Source organism: Puma concolor, chromosome C1, assembly GCF_028749965.1.
Source record: "Puma concolor isolate L17-30 chromosome C1, mPumCon1.1.hap2, whole genome shotgun sequence".
NCBI lineage: Eukaryota > Metazoa > Chordata > Mammalia > Carnivora > Felidae > Puma > Puma concolor.
The window spans coordinates 177,859,792-177,877,098 of NC_141674.1; the positions used below are offsets into that span (position 1 = coordinate 177,859,792).

At 36.0% G+C, this 17,307-nt stretch overlaps 1 pseudogene; it reads left to right on the forward strand.

Annotated features, from left to right (window-relative positions):
- Positions 1-16,229: 16,229 nt before the first annotated feature.
- Positions 16,230-16,404, forward strand: LOC147578593 (small nucleolar RNA U3; annotated as a pseudogene).
- The last annotated feature ends 903 nt before the right edge of the window (positions 16,405-17,307 follow it).

A 17,307-nucleotide genomic window follows, 5' to 3' on the forward strand; every position in this document is an offset into this window, starting at 1 on the left:
AAATTGTAGCTATTTTTGAGTGCCTACTCTATGTCAGGCATTATACCAGTTATTCTCAATCTTATCATGATTGACGTTTGGGCCAGATAATTCTTTGTTGTGAGTTGTCCTGTGCATTGTAGCACATGCCTGGCCTCTACCCATCAGATACCAGTAGCACCCCCCAGTCATGACAGGGGAGCAAAATCAGCCCTGGTTGAAGCTAGTACACAAAACTGAGCTCTTAACAAATGTTGTATTAATCCTCAAAATACTCTGACAAGGTAGTATGGCAATGCTATTACCTCTACAAGTGAAGAAACGGCGGAGGGGAGGTGCGTGGGGCATGGATTAAATGGGTGATGGGCATCAAGGAGGGCAATTGGTGTGATGAGCTCTGGGTCTTGTATGTAAGTGATGAATCACTAAATTGTAGTTCTAAAACAAATATTACACTGTATGGTAACTAACTGAAATTTAAATAAAAATTTGGAGAAAAAAAATAAGAAATGGCAGCTCAAAGACGTTACCAACTTGCTCAAGGTGACCCAACCTGCTGAGGTTCAGCTGACCCCACAGTGTTGACTGCATTACATCTCCCTTATGTAAGTGATACTTTTCTTCATGCCTCTCCCTTGGCTTCTCACCCACAAAGGCACTAGCTGTAGGCAGAGGTCACAGGAGGACCGTCAGAGGATACTAGTGAAGCTCACTTCTACAGAGTCATGAGATGATCTCAGGAATCCTCATCTCATACCCATAACCCTTGAGCCACAGTATTTCTATGCAGAGCAAAAAGTTTTAGTAAATCCCAGTAGTGGGTAAATAAGCAAAAATGGTATTATTCTAAAAACATGCTCAAGAATGTGAACTAAATATATATATAGGGACTCATCTTTAATCCCCCCCACCTTAGTTTCCCTGTCAAGTCCCTCTCCAAGTGATACAGACACTCTTCCACTCAGCTTCTCCTTTTTGTTCCTATGAATTCTATCTTATCCCTGGCTGTCACTATAGATAGCCCTTGCTCAAAATGTTTCAGTGGCCCTCCCTGTACCTGTAAAATGAACTCCAGTTCATTCATCATCCTGCTGCCAGACCAATGTTCCACAGTAATTAACTACACCAAGTTACTGCCCCACTACAAAAGCACTACTAATAAATCTTTGTTTTCTGAAGCATGAAGTTTCAATTTCATGAGTTGACATTCAAAGCCTTTAAAACACTATCTCTCTGTACCCCTTGATATGCTCTCCCTCCGGAACTCCCTACATCTCCCCCAAACTCCTCACTACCCTACCAATCGACCAAGGGCAACTCTTGCTTCTCCTGCTCCTCATCCTGTGCCTTCCATGTTCAGCGATGCTCTCCCTTCTCTATGCCTCTGTCAAAATCCTGATCATTCTTTTAGGTCTAGCTCAGGCTAAAGCCCTTCCACAAAGCATTCTCTGACTATTGCAGTTTCATCAAGACCTTTCTCTTTAAAGATGTTCACAGCCCTTGGGGCACCTGGGTGGCTCAGTTGGTTGAGCGTCCGACTTCGGCTCAGGTCATGATCTCGCAGTTGACGAGTTCAAGCCCCGTGCCCGGCTCTGTACTGACATCTCAGAGCCTGGAGCCTGCTTCCAATTCTGTGTCTCCCTCTCTCTCTGCCTCTCCCCTGCTCATGCTCTGTCTCTATCTCAAAAATAAAGATAAACATTTTTTAAAAAATTAAAGATGTTCACAGCCCTGGCAGTCTATCCTACAACACCTAGCACTTAATTTAACTCTCTGGGATCTGCTGGAGTTTCATATTTGCCCCAGTGGATTATAATTCTGTTGCATGCTGTTACCATATCTTAACCATATGGGCTGTGCTCACAGAAGGCCCTCAGTGGGTCCCTACAAATTAACTCCATGGAAGCCTCCTGCTGGTGGAGGACTAAAGACAGTCCTTCGCAGAAATACATACTCCTGATCGTAACTTTACATCTCGGGCTCCACCCTACATGAGGTCACCTCATATGGTCCACTGCTCCTTGGAGGCACAATCACAAGCACACCAGCTTTTTGCCGACTCATTTTCAGCCTGAGTTCTCTGTTGGCCCTTAGCTTGCAAGACTCCTGATCTCCTTTTCTTATCAGCACACCTTAACTTACTTCTGCATCATGGTGTTTGATACTGACCTTCTTCCTTGGGAGTAAACCCATATCACTATTCTGAAGTTAGCTCTTTATGGCCTTATTACTGGCATCTCTGGAAATGGAAATTCTGGCATCATTTAAGCCAATGATTCCCAGACTTAACTGAAGATAAGATCACTTACGAGGTTGTAAAACATTCGGATTCCTGGACCCTGCTCCAGACCCTATTGCATCAGAACGTCCAGGATATAGGTCCAGGAACTGGAATGTTTAACATGCATACTAGGCGATTCTTACATCAGAAGAATCGAGGAAACACTGGTCTAAACTACTGAGTAATGTTTTACCAAGTGATCTAATGAGAAATTCAGGCTAAATTGCCAATCAGAAATTAGGCATCCTGCAGAAAGAAATCACTGATTTCAGGAGCTTAGCATCATTCTTCCTTATCAATTTCCATTTTTCCAGCTATTAATATAAGCAAGTATGTTCTACTAAATGGACCTCTAATATAGACACTAACTGTGTGACCTTGAGCAAGTCACTTAGGACCCCTGAGCTTCAATTGTCCTCTTATAGAAAAAAGAGAGGGTTGGGTCAGACCAGTAGTTCTCTTTGATGGATATACATAAGAATCACTTCAGGAGTTTTTAGAACATCGTATCCCCAGGGATTCTAATTTAATTGATCCAAGTGATCGTGTTATTTAACTAAGGTTAAAATAAAGTGAACTGGGTGATTCTTAAGATGACTTCCAGCTCTGAAATAACTCTGATTTAATAACTCCATCATTTTTTAATTCTTGTGCCAACTCTCGACATTTATTTCATGCTGTATATAAAAACATATACACTCTTTATTCCACATTTCTTTCAATAACATCTTTGTTAGGTATTTGATGTTCATGTAGGAAAGAAACTGAATAATTATAACATATTCTTATGAATTATTGCTACCATGTAAAAATATTCAGGAGTGTAATAAAGTCTTTTAACATCTGTAGGGATATGTGCAGAGCAACAACCTAAGCTACTAATTAAATCAAAGATCAAGGTATACCTATCCATTCCTTCAGCATTTCAAGTAATAGTTTTTAAAACTTTTTTAATGTTTACTTATTTTAAGAGAGAGAGAGTGAGTAGGGGAGGAGCAGAGAGACACACACAGAGAGAGAGAGAGAGAGAGAGAGAGCATCCCAAGCTGGCTCCGCGCTGCCAGCACAGAACCCAACACGAGGCTCCAACCCACAAACCATGAGATCATGACCTGAGCTAAAACCAAGAGTCAGAGGCTCAACCAACTGAGCCATCCAGGTGCCCCTCAAGTGATGTTCATCATTGAGTGCCTGATCTCTATCAACCCCTGTGCTAGTTACTGGGGGATACAGCAGGATACAAGAAACACAGTCCAAACCCAAGTGGAAAGATAAACATTGTTACAAATGTTATAAATGTGATTTGAATTACAAGGGCATACAGAGAGCTACAAGAGGGCATAAAGAGGATTTAACCTATTCTGTGCAGACAAAGCCTTGAAAGAAGAAGTGAGAGTTAAGGTGAAACCTGATAAATGAACTAGAATTACGTGCATGTGTCGGAGCAGGGTAAAGGCATGTTGGAAGGGACTAAGGTAGAAGGAGCTTAGAGTGCCCTAGAAACAGAAAGAAGATCAAAGAGGCTAAACTAGTAAGCCAAGGGGAAAGTGGCACAAGTGAAAGGTCATGTAAGAAAGATTAGAATTTATTCTAAAATACCAAAGTATGAGAGTTTAGACTTTGTTCTGAGGGCATTGGATATTTCAAGCAGGGGGCTGAAGTGATCTGATTTACGCATTTGAAAGTGTTTGGAATGCACAGATGGTAGAGATACTTGAGTGAATATGGAGAATACAGGCTACTCTAGTAGTCAGGGAAAATATGATGGACTAAAATGGTGTTTGCAGAGAGGGAGAGAGGTGAATAGATTGAAGATATCCATCTGAGGAGACTCTGAAGGGTTTGGTGATTGATGGGCGGTAGGAGGTAAGGAATCAATGAGTCAAGGTTTCAGGCTTAAGTAACTGGGTGAATGGCCATACCATTTACTGAGATAATCAACCCTGGAGGAGGAGCAGGTTCAGTGGGAAATGGGAGTTCAGTCTGGGACACAGTGAGTGTGAAACACCGGTGAGTCAACTAAGTGAAGGTCTTGATTAAAATGGGTCTGCAACTTAAAAGAGAAACCCATACTGAAGTTACAAACTGAGAGTTGTTAGCATACAGATGATAACAGAAGTCACAGAGGTAGATGAAGTCATCAACTGTGTCAGGGACTATGACAGGTGTTAGGGCAATAGATTCACTGCATTCAAGTGACTCAGAGTCCAACCAATGCAAACATGAAAGACCAAGTCATGAATTTAATTCAACTTCCATGAAAACTATCCTGAAAATCCCTATTACTAATCCTAGTAGGTATAACTTTCTCTGTTCTACTCTGGAAGTTTATCTCCCAATTCAAACCAAAACTAGAAATTCATCTAAAAGTAGATTAGTCTATACTTTATCCTAATCAAGTAGGCTTCAACCAAGAGTGTCTCTTAAGCCACTAGGAGATCATTTAAATCTTAAAATTAAAATTTACAAGTTGAAATACATTTATATTAACATCACACCCTTTTAAATACTACCGAACATGAAAATCCAGGGAGCAAATTGCAGATTTTGTGCTTGGTCAATCTCATGGTAATGTGAACTTTACAGTTTACAGGGCTATGATCACAAAGCCAAGGTCTGTTAGGCCTGTGCCACATGCAGATAAGTCCACAGTCTAAGGGGTTCTGCTTTTAAAATGTACTTTGTAGCTTAAAAGAGCACTGCACCCAATAGCTAAGCCTTCTGTTTGAAAGTTCACTTGATACCAGGAATAATTACCAATAAACATAATGGAGATTGACATTTCTGAGATCTGACCCTTCTCCAATTTTTTCTTTCCTCCCTCCCTTCCTTTCTCTTTCTTCCCCCACTTTTCCCTCCTCCCTTCTCTCTCTGTCTCTTCATCCTTTTAATCCTCCCTCCCTTTCTTCCCTTTTCTCTCTCTCTTTTTTTCAGTTGTCTTTCTTTCCACAAATAGTTTCTGCCTCAAAGCTTTTATGGAATGAGACAAGGCATACATATATAATCTGCACACCACATACAACAATGTTAAGTAGCTCCTCTATGCAAGGCACTTTGACAGAACCACAGACTGGTATCAGACATGAAAGAGACCCTCTCCAATTAATTCACCCATTAAACAAATCAAGAAAGGGGAAACTTCTGTTCCTCGGATGTTGTTGAAAATCATCTTAAGGTTTATTTGGTCATCATGTTAGGCTCCACACAATAATGACAGACATTCTTTTGTATTATTTTATGAAGTCAGCAAGTCTAGAACTATACTGACCAATACATTTAGCCACTGGATACACGTGGCAACTGAGCCCTTGAAATGTGCCAAGTCTTAATTCAGATACGCTGTAAAATACACAATGGATTTAAAGACAATATGCTTTTTAAAAGATGTAAAATATCTCATTAATAATGTTCATACTGAGTACATGTTTTGAATATATTGGGTTAAATGAAATATACTATTACAATTAATTTTACCTTGTTTCTGTTCACTTTTTTTAATGTGACTACTAGAAAATTTTCTATTAATTGTATAGCTCACATTTGCGACTCTTAAAGTTCTCTTGAACAGAGCTGTTCTAGAATAACAGTGCCTATCTCATATAAGGTTGTTTATTGGTTAGCTATATTTCAGGCCTAATACTATAAGTTCCTAAGTTTATCCAACATTTATAGATAAGAAAATTCATTCACAAACAAAAAAAAAGAAGTAGATCATACATCCTAGGGGGCCCATGCTGAGAATTTACTAGCTCAATAAGACCAAAGAATTTAATGATTTGTCCAAGGTCACATAACTGATTAGTACAGAGATGATACCAGGACCCAGCATTATTTGCTTGTTGACCTTTTATCATAGAACAGTTCAATGAACAAAATTATGAAATGGTTTTTAAAGGCTGCAAAACTGATTTCAGTTGAATTGAACAAATATTTGAGTGTCTTATAAGTGCCAGGCATTGTGGTAGGCAGATTGAAGGGCTTAAGTTCTTAAATTGTTTTTTTATTTTAAATCCAGTAGAGTTAACATACAGTGCTATATTAGTTTCAGGTGCACAATATAGTGATTCAACAATTCCAGATGTTTTTCAATCCTCATCATATGTATACTCTTCCCTGCACCCACCTCCCCTCTGGTAACCATCAGTTTGTTCTCTGTAGCTAAGTGTCTGTTTCTTGGTTTGTCTCTCTCTCTCTTTCTTTTTTTCCTTTGAGCATGTGTTTTGTTTCTTAAATTGCACATATGAGTGAAATCATAGTATTGTCTTTCTCTGACAGAGCTATTTCACTTAGCATTTTACTCTCTAGCTCTATCCATGTTGTTGCAAATTGCAAGGTTTCATTCTTCTATATGGCTGCATAATATTCAAATGGAATAATATTCCATATATACATATAAATGGAATGTATATATATATATATATTCATATATATATTATGAATTATATATATTCATATATATATTATGAATTATATATATTCATATATATATGAATTAGTGTTTTTGTACCTGGGGGGGGTAAATGATCAGTAATGTGATTACTGGATGGTAGAGTAGTCATTTATTTATTTATTTATTTATTTATTTATTTATTTATTGAGAGAGAGAGAGACAGAGACAGAGACAGAGACAGAGACAGAGCGTGCATGGGAAAGGGGCAGAGACAGAGGGAGACACAGAATCCAAAGCAGGCTCCAGGCTCCGAGCTGTCAGTGCAGAGCCTGACACAGGGCTCAAACCCACCACCCATGAGATCATGACCTGAGCTAAGTCGGACGCTCAACCAAATGAACCACCCAGGCACTTCTGGGTGGTTGTATTTTTAACTTCCTGAAGAATCTCTACACTGTTTTCCACAATGGCTGCACTAGTTTGCATTCCCACCAATAGTGCAAGAGGGTTCCTCTTTTCCCCCCTTTTTACCAACTCTTGTTGTTTCTTGTGTTTTCTTTTTAGCTATTCTGACAGGTGTGAGGTGATACCTCAATGTAGTTTTGGTTTGCATTTCCCTGATGATGAGTGATGTTGATCATCTTGTCTTGTGTCTGTTGGCCATTGTCTCATTTTCTTTAGAAAATATCTGTTCATGTCTTCTGCCCATTTTTTAACTGGGTTATTTGGTTTTTTTGAGTGTTGAATTGCGTACATTCTTTATAGATTTTGGATACTAACCCTTTACCAGGTATGCCATTTGCAAATATCTTCTCTCATTCAGAAAGTTGCTTTATTAGTTTTATTGTTTCCTTCACTGTGCAGAAGCTTTTTATTTTGATGTAGTTTATGTTTTCTTTTGTTTCCCTTACATCCAGAGACATATCTAGAAAAATGTTGCTATAGTTAATGTCAAAGAAACTATTGCCTGTGCTCTCTTCTAGGATTTTTATGCTTTCAGGTTTCAGTTAGGTTTTTAATACATTTTGAATTTTTGTGTATGGTCTAAGAAAGTAATGCAGTTTCATTCTTTTGTATATAGTTGTCTAGTTTTTCCAGTACCATTTGTTGAAGAGACTATCTTTCTTCTTTCAAATGTTCTTTCCTCCTTTGTCATAGATTAATTGACCATATAATTGTGGGTTTATTTTATCTGTAGTGTTCCATAGATCTATGTGTCTATTTTTGGACTAGTATCATACTGTTTTGTAATATTACTTGGCCTGGAATTGTGATATTGGAGGGCTTAAGTTTTATCACTTTAATGCCTGAGGAACTTCCCTTAAGTTCTAAGTGAAAAACACAATTACTTTCATTCCACTTTTCTCATATTCATGACTCAAATATGATTACATCTGTGTGGGCATGTTTTCTTAATTTCAAAATTCTAAACTGAGTATTTGATCAATGTAAAAAATAAGTCATTAAAAATTCTTTAAAACATAATTATACTTAATAAAAAATAATTTTGACTTTAAGAAATATATATTAAATCCATTACCAAATTTTTTCCAAAAATAATCTTATTTATTTTTATTATAATTTAAAGCTAAAAACTGAAATACATTATTTCCTTAAAGGGCCAGATTTTGATATCTGTTACTACCATTATATGGTTGTGTGGCTTTTAAATGTTCACCTGTAACTAAATAGCAAATTTTCAGTTTTTACAGGCAATTTTTCTAAATATCCTTGGTGAGTTTATATTAATTGCATTTTATTCATTCTAATTTTTGGTTGTGAATGTATTAAAGGAATTAATTTAATGACTTGCTTTAAACCTCTGAAGGTAGTTGCTTAATTCTCTTTCTATAACATCTTGGCTTTATCTAGTTGTCATTTAGGTTATCAACAAGGAAACTCATCCTTGTAAACTTGGAATAAATTCTGTTTTGCTATGGTTTTCTTCCAGTTTGGTGATGGAATCAATCTGTTAATATGTAGTTAAATGTTTGTATCTATATTTTTTTAAATCAGGTTTTAGTATTTTGCCATACTAGCTTCACAAATCTTGAATTTATTGCTATTGAGTTGCAAGTAATATTCTCTTAAAAACACTAATTGCACTTACCCCTCATAGCATTGTTGTAAGGATTAAGTGAGTTAAAATATGTAAAGTTCTTACATCAGTGCCTGGTCTACAGTGTTAAGTACCAGTAAATTTAGCTGTTGTTATTTACATGCACACATTCAAATGCAAAATATGAAAGCAAGTTACTTTAGTGGTACAGTTGGATTAATCATTCCTGATTACTTTTGAGTGGTTTCATTGGAGTAGATAAATGAGAACTCATTATAATCATTGCTTAAGTGTCTCATCATATTTTGGTTACTAGGAAGAAAAATTGACACTACACATAACATTTCCAATTACATTCATTTGGTAATAAAAATAGATTATAATAAACAATTGATCTTGAAAATAAAGATTATAAATAAATCTTTTTTCTATTCCAATGACATCATCCTTATTACCTTCAATTTGTTATTCAACTTAATTTTATATTAGAAAAACCAATAATTCCAATAAATAATAGAAATGCCTGGCAAAATTATGTTATCTCACTCTCTCTGCTATAAAAAAAGACCCTGAAATCTTATTACATACACATGATCCTTTGCTATTAAGTACAGAAACCCTAGAATTCAACTGCTTTCCAGTTGCACAATAAAAATGACAAATACATTTGCAATTGTGTGGACTAGTCTATTCTTTCTGACTTTTCTTGTCCCTTCTACATATTGTGTTTTTCAAATACATTAATTACAGCAACACAGAATTTTTTTAAGAAAGCTTTTAAGTTGCTTTTAAAATCTAGGTTATATTTTCCTAGAAGTTATATTGGTGTATCAAATCTCCTCCATTTTACCTGAAACACTTTGGTTGATTATTTAAAAACCCACACTCATAATTTGTTTTGGAGGCTCTAGGTTCTCCCAGGAGAATTTTATTTTTTAAATATATGCCTTCTTTCCCCACCAACCTTTTTTCCAAATCCCCGTTGTTACAAGTATAATATTCTGGTTGGTTAGAAAATAGAACTATTTACTTGTACTTTTGGCAAACATTTAATAGTGATCTATGTGCCAGAAGAAATAGGCACAGTCTCTGCCCTCATGGAGGTAAGCTAAACAAGTAATCACACAAATAAATGCATAGTTACCAACCACTGTAAACAGGAAAAAGGTAAAGGGAGCCTAATTTAAATCAAAAGGTCAGGAAAAATATCTCTGGATCTTACATTTAAACCAAAATCTAAAGAAAGGAATAGGAGTTAACACTGAAAAGAATGACAGAGTACTCTGCACCAGAATGAGTAAAGGTCTTGGGGTGCTGGGCAGATTGCTTTGTTGTAAGAAAAAAACCAATTAAACAAGAGTATATAGAAGGAAACGAGTGGTGGAAGTGAGTCTACAGCCATAGGTGGGACCTTGTAGGTCATGTAAAGGATTTCTTATTTTATCAAAGTCATTAAATGGTTTTGAGCAAAAACAACAAGAATGATGATGACAGTTAGCAATGGCAACCATTTTCCAGTTGCCATGTTAAGTGCTTTGAATGAATTATCTCCTTTAGTTCTCACCCAACTCTATGTGGTAAGGCTATTTTCACCTCCATTTTACAGGTGAAACTGAAGTTTCAAAGGATTTGGTGATTTGTCCAGTAAATAACTCAGCTGGAATTCAAGCCTAAGTTGAAAATAACTCATGGGGTATATGGCCATATTAGGTACCATATGTGGGTGTATCGTAGTCAATAATCCCATGAATGATAAAGTAGTATTGTTCATGAAAGCAAAACATGCCTAAAATGATTAAGGAAACTGTGATGTATCAACCTAGTGGCAGACATATAAACAAGAAAAATCATAATTATATGAAATACATATGTATGTAGACATTGTTGGTACATGAAAACCCTGTATTTCAATAGTTTTGTTTTTTAAACAGGCTGAACATAAAATAATGTGTACAAACTATCTATGGATACCTAGTTTATATATTACATAACTGTGTTTGTATATACATGCATATATGGGTAGGGCATATTACTTAAAATGTTAATTAAATGTTCTAAGTGCTAAATATATAAATTATTTCTTAAAATCTTACACAAAAAATTAATAAAATAATTCAAAACATGTTGACAATAATTGAGGAATTATTCAGTGCTGGGTTCTCTGAGATATTTTCAATGTTTAAAAATACACTATTAAGTAGGAGGTATTATGCCCATTTCCCAGAGGAGAAGACTTACATTTAAAGAGTTTAAGTAACTTGCCTAAGTTCACACAGCAAGAAAGTCAGTAGGGAGGTTAGATGCAAAACTAGGTCTTTTTGGTGCCACAGCTCCACTCATTTCCTATTCCATAATGCCATACATGCTGCCACTTAAGTTACTTGCTTTCCCAACGGCTAATTTAAGGCTGTCTGCAAATGCTCTTTTACCAATGTGTACATTCCCCTTGACTTCATACATTATGCTTACATTATGACTTTAGTCTCGCTAACAAGAATACATCTTGCATGCCTTGATATGGACATTTACAAATAACAATAAATAATTCCTCCTGAGAGCATGGAGTCTGCTTGGGATTCTCTCTCTCTCTGCCCCTCCCTGCTTGCTGCCCTCCCTCTCTCCAAATAAATAAACATTTTTTTAATTTACTCTTATTAGAGTTAGTATTTTAGTTTTCAAGATCACTATATACTGTTTCTGCCAAGATCACCTAAGTTTTCTTAGTCTCACAATTGACCTCTTCAAAAGAGCATTGTAACAAGATATGAATACAAAAGACTTTACCTAGAGTTCAAGAAAATATGTTGGATTCAATATATAAAATAAATGAGTGGGGTGCCTGGGTGGCTCAGTTAAGCATCTGACTCTTGATTTTGAATCAGGTCATGATTTCACGGTCATGAGATCAAGCCTTACATCGGGATGCACACTGAGCATACAGCTTGCTTGGTATTCTCTCTCTCACTTTCTCTCTACCCCTCCCCTGATCATGCACACTCTATCTCAAAATAAATAAATAAACATTCAATAAATAAATAAATAATCACTGAAACTAAAATAATTTCTGGATATAATGTGCCCTCACCTAAAAAACATTTAAAAATTTTCTGTGACAATACCAATTTTTATCCCTCTCTATATAAAATTTTCACATAATTACAAAACTTTCACTCAACATTGTTTTATGTCTCTACACTAGTCCATGTTTCTAGACACTTTATGTGTATTACAATGACTGACAGTGTTTCACAGAGATAAAACCATAAATTATTAACTAGCCCTGACTTATAATTTAAAGTATTTTTAGGAGTTTTTTGCAATTAATAATTCGGTCACAAACATTTCTTTAGGCATAGCTTTTTATTTCACTTTTAAATTTTATCCTAGATAGACAGTGATGTATTAATAATGTTTAAAAACTTTCTTCTGTGGGGTGGGGGAAGGAGTGGAAAAAGCTATAATTTCTCTCATTTACCAATATATATAGTGTAGTCTAACTATGGCCAACTTGAAACTCCAACAGGCAATCAAACATTAAAATATAAATCAAGAGGGGTGCCTGGGTGGCTCAGCTGGTTAAGCATCTGACTTTGGCTCTGGTCATGATCTCACGGCTCATGAGTTAGAGGCTTCACGTCGGGCTCTGTGCTGACAGCTCAGAGCCTGGAACCTGCTTCAGATTCTGTGTCTCCCTTTCTCTCTGCCCCTCCCCTGTTCACACTCTGTCTCTCCTTCAAAAATAAATAAACATTAAAAAAAATTTTTTAATAAAAATAAATAAAATAGAAATCCAGAGCAATAATAACCATAAAGTAAAATTTAAGAAGTAACAACAACCTGACAAAATGAATATGAATCAAAAAATTCCCATGCCCTTTGAGCCCTTAATTTTATAACTAAAAATTTTGCTCAGGAAGATCAGGGGCTGGAGCCAGTTCAATCTATCTGATTGTTAAATTTTCTGGACTTTCATAAGCTGGTTTTTAAATATGACCATTATTTAAAATTAATGTATGTAAATTTACCATTAAATAAATTACATTTAAAATAGTAAGTACTGGGGCGCCTGGGTGGCTCAGTCGGTTAAGTGTCCGACTTCAGCTCAGGTCACGATCTCGCGGTTCGTGAGTTGGAGCCCCGCGTCGGGCTCTGGGCTGATGGCTCAGAGCCTGGAGCCTGCTTCCGATTCTGTGTCTCCCTCCCTCTCTGCCCCTCCCCCGTTCATGCTCTGTCTCTCTCTGTCCCAAAAATAAATAAATGTTAAAAAAAAAATTAAAAAAAAAATAAAATAGTAAGTACTAAAAATTCATCACATCCTAATTTGTTAACTATATTTTACTACTATCTATGCTCTTTGGCTTTTTATATCTATAGTGTGCAACTGCACATTTCTTCCCAACTTTGTATTCAGTGCTGTCATGCTGGTTATATGGAACAAGGTATTAACATTTTTTTAATTTAGTATTTCAAATGTTAAGTTTAGAAGTTTTGAGACCTGTCAATAGAGATAAGAAAAGTACTGTTTTCCACTGGACCAAAAAAGTGATTACACAGTTAAGGAACTAAGAAGATGGTTGGTGATTTTGTAACCTAATATAATAGACTCAGAGTTGACTTTTGGGGGCACAAAATGGTAGAAGAATGGTAATTAAAAAAAGAAATGTTTCATGTGTTAATTTTAGCCATTCTGACAGGTATGAGGTGCTATCTCATTGTGGTTTTGATTTGCATTTCCCTGAAGATGAATGATGTTGAGCATCTTTTCATGTGTCTGTTAGCCATGTAGATGTCTTCTTTGGAAAAAAAGTGTCTATTCATGTCTTCTGCCCAGTTCTTAACTGGATTATTTACTTTTTGGGTGTTGAGTTTTATAAGTTCTTAGATTCTGGATACTAACCCTTTATCATTTGCAAGTATCGTCTCCCATTCATAGGCTGCCTTTAGTTTTGTTGATTGTTTCCTTTGATGTGTAGAGCTTTTTATCTTGATGAAGTTCCAATAGGTCATTTTTGCTTTTGTTTCCCTTGCCTCCAGAGACATGTCTAGGAAGAAGCTGCTGTAGCCAATGTCATAGAGGTTGCTGTCTGTGTTCGGGTGTTATATGTAAGTGATGAATCATCAAATTCTACTCCTAAAACTAATATTATACTATATGTTAACCAACTAGAATTTAAATAACAACTTGAAATAAAAAAAGGAGAAAATGAGAAATGATGTGTGACTATACTGATGTGTTCAAAAAGTAGAACATGGTTGTTAGATTTAAAGAAGGTTAACCTGGAAATGGAGGTGATTATAGGTCATAGATTTTTAAATTGTCCATGATGACTATAGTCAAGGCCTAGGATTCCCAAGGTGCCCCAGGGTGTCAAAGTGAACTCACAGGGACATTGTAGGATATTTTCCTTTTTTGAGGAAAATGGTGATACATGACATCTGTTGGACATGGCTTGAATTAGTCACTCAAGGTATTCCATTTCAACATTAGGTCATACTATATTTCGTTTGATGATGCTATTTCTTTGCAAAGTTGTTTTTGGTGGTTGCTAGGATAAAGAACAAGTATCTTGTGAAAATCAATGAAGAACAAGAAGAGACCGCACCAGACACCATTCAAGTCAAGATGAAGAATCCAGCTAAAATGTCAATGAATTGCTAAAAGGCAAATGTGATCTAGAATGAGAGTATAGAACCTCTGGAAGCCATAAATACAAGGGAAGTTCACAACCACCAGTGCTCACAAGTAAGATTTGATGCAAGGCAAGAGATCTGAGCAAGCATTCCTCATGGTGCAGGCCTGGGGGAAAGACAAAGGCCTAAAGGATGAAACTCCTTGAAAAGAAAAGACAAAACTCAAGAAGAAATATATAATTTGAACAGTCCTATATATATTAAAGAAATTGAAATAATAGTTTTTTTAAACTGTCTAACAAAGAAAACTCCAGGCATAGATAACATCACTGGCAAATTCTACATAGCATTAATAGGAGAAATAATATTAATATTATACAAACTCTTCCAAAATACAGAAAGGAAGGAATACTTTCCAACTGATATTATGAGGCCAGCATTACCTTGATACTAAAATCAGGAAAAAAATACATTGCAAAGAAAATATAGCTTCAGGCCAGCAGCACTTATGAACCTAGTTTTTTTTAATCTTAAAAAAATACTAGTAAATTGCATTAAAAGCATATTAAATGGTAATACATCATAACCAAGTAGAACTTATCCCAGGGATATAAGACTGGCTTAACATTTAGAAATGTAATTCATCATAACAATAGTCTAAAGAAACACCATATGATCCCCTCAAAGAAAGAATCTGATAAAATTCAATATCCATTCAACAAACTTTCAACTTTCTCAATCTGATAAAAAAAAAATCTACAAAAATTCCTACAGTTAATATCACATTTAATGGTAAATGACTGACTGTTTCCCCCACTAAGATTAGGAACAAGGCAAAGATGTGTGTTCCCACCACTCCTAGTCAACACCATACTAGAGGTTCTAGCCAGTGCCATAAGACAAGAAAAAGAAATGGGGCACCTGGGTGGCTCAGTCGGTTAAATGTCCGGCTCTTGGTTTTGGCTTAGGTTATGATCTCACAATTCATAAGTTCGAGCCCCAAACTGCTTTGGATTCTCTCTCTCCCTCTCTCTCTCTGTCCCTCGCCTGCTCATTCTGTGTTTCTCTCAAAAAAAAAAAAAAAAAAAAGACAAGAAAAAGAAATAAAACTGTTTATTCACAGACAGACAAAATAATTTTCTATGTAAAAAATCCTGAAGTAGCTACAAAAATATTTCTAGAACCAATAAGTGAGTTTAGTAAGGTCAGAAAACACAAGATTAATTTACAAAATCAACCATATTTCCATATACTAGCAATGATCAATTGGAAAGTAAAATATCAACCAAAAACTACCATTTACAATGCCACCAAAAACCATAAACTATCTAGGCATAAATAGGTTCAAAGGTATGAATTGCTAAATAGGTACAAGCTATGTATATGGAAAAACAGAAAATACTGATGACATAAGTAAAAAAGACCTAAGTCAATGGAAATATACACTGTGATTATGGAATTGAAGACTCAATATTGGCAATACGTCAATTCTTAATCTTGTTCAGGATCTATAGATTCAAAGCAATTCTAATCAAAATTCCAGTAGAGGTTTTGGCAAAGATCAACAAGTTGGTTTTAAAATATATATGGAAAAGCAAAGAAATTACAATAGCCAAGACAATGTAAAAAAATTTTTTAACATTTATTTACTATTGAGAGACAGAGCATGAGCATGGGGGGGGGGGGGGGCAGAGAGAGGGGGAGACACAGAATCTGAAGCAGGCTCCAGGCTCTGAGCTGTCAGCACAGAGCCCAACGCGGGGCTCAAACTCAGAAACCGTGACATCATGACCTGAGCCGAAGTTAGATGCTTAACTGACTGAGCCACCCAGGCAACCCCAAGATGATTTTAATAAAGAAGAATAAAATTAGAGAACTCATCTTATAGCAAGGCCACTTCAAGTCTTGCTATAGACCTACAGTAATCAAGACAGTGGGACACAAGAAGGTGTAGTGTTTACTCCTGAGCAGCTCTAGGTGTTAGTTTCTGCAACTGTCTTCTGCCACTGATGACTGTTCTTCTCTCTTCCTTTGGGGTAGTAAGAGTGAGAGGATGCAGTCTGAGTGGTTTCTGAAGAAGAAAGAACAGGGTGGTACCAGAGGAAGTATATTTAGATTAATGGAATAAAATTGAGAGTCAGTAATAGATTCACATGTATATGAACAATTGATTTTTTACAAGATTTTAAAGATAATTCAGAATACAGATAGTTTTCAACAAATGGTACTGGAACATTTGGATATCCATAGCAAAAAAAAAAAGAAGAAGCTTGATTCATACTTCATGCCCATTACAAAAAACTGACTCAAAATGAATTATAAGACAAATGTAAAATCTCAAACTATTACATTTCTAGAAAAAATAAGTTGAAAATTGGACTTAATTAAAATTAAGACCTTGAACTCTTTGAAAGACATTTTTAAGAATGAAAAAGTAAATCTTAAACTGGGAGAAAGTATTTGCAAATCACATATTTGACACAGGTCTTGTATTCAGAATATATATAAAAAAAAACCTCAAGGGGCGCCTGGGTGGCGCAGTCGGTTAAGCGTCCGACTTCAGCCAGGTCACGATCTCGCGCTCCGTGAGTTCGAGCCCCGCGTCGGGCTCTGGGCTGGTGGCTCGGAGCCTGGAGCCTGCTTCCGATTCTGTGTCTCCCTCTCTCTCTGCCCCTCCCCCGTTCATGCTCTGTCTCTCTCTGTCCCAAAAATAAATAAACGTTAAAAAAAAAAAAAAAAAAAAAAAAAACCCTCAAAACTCAATACTAAGACACATACAACCCAAAGTAAAATAAACAAAAGATTAGAATAGGCACAATACCAAAAAAGATATACAGATGACCTATAAAAATATGGAAAAATATATTGGATATCACTATCCATTAAAGAAATGCAAATTAAACCACAATGGCATACTACCACATATCTATTAGAATTGCTAATATAAACAATAAATAGCTATAAATA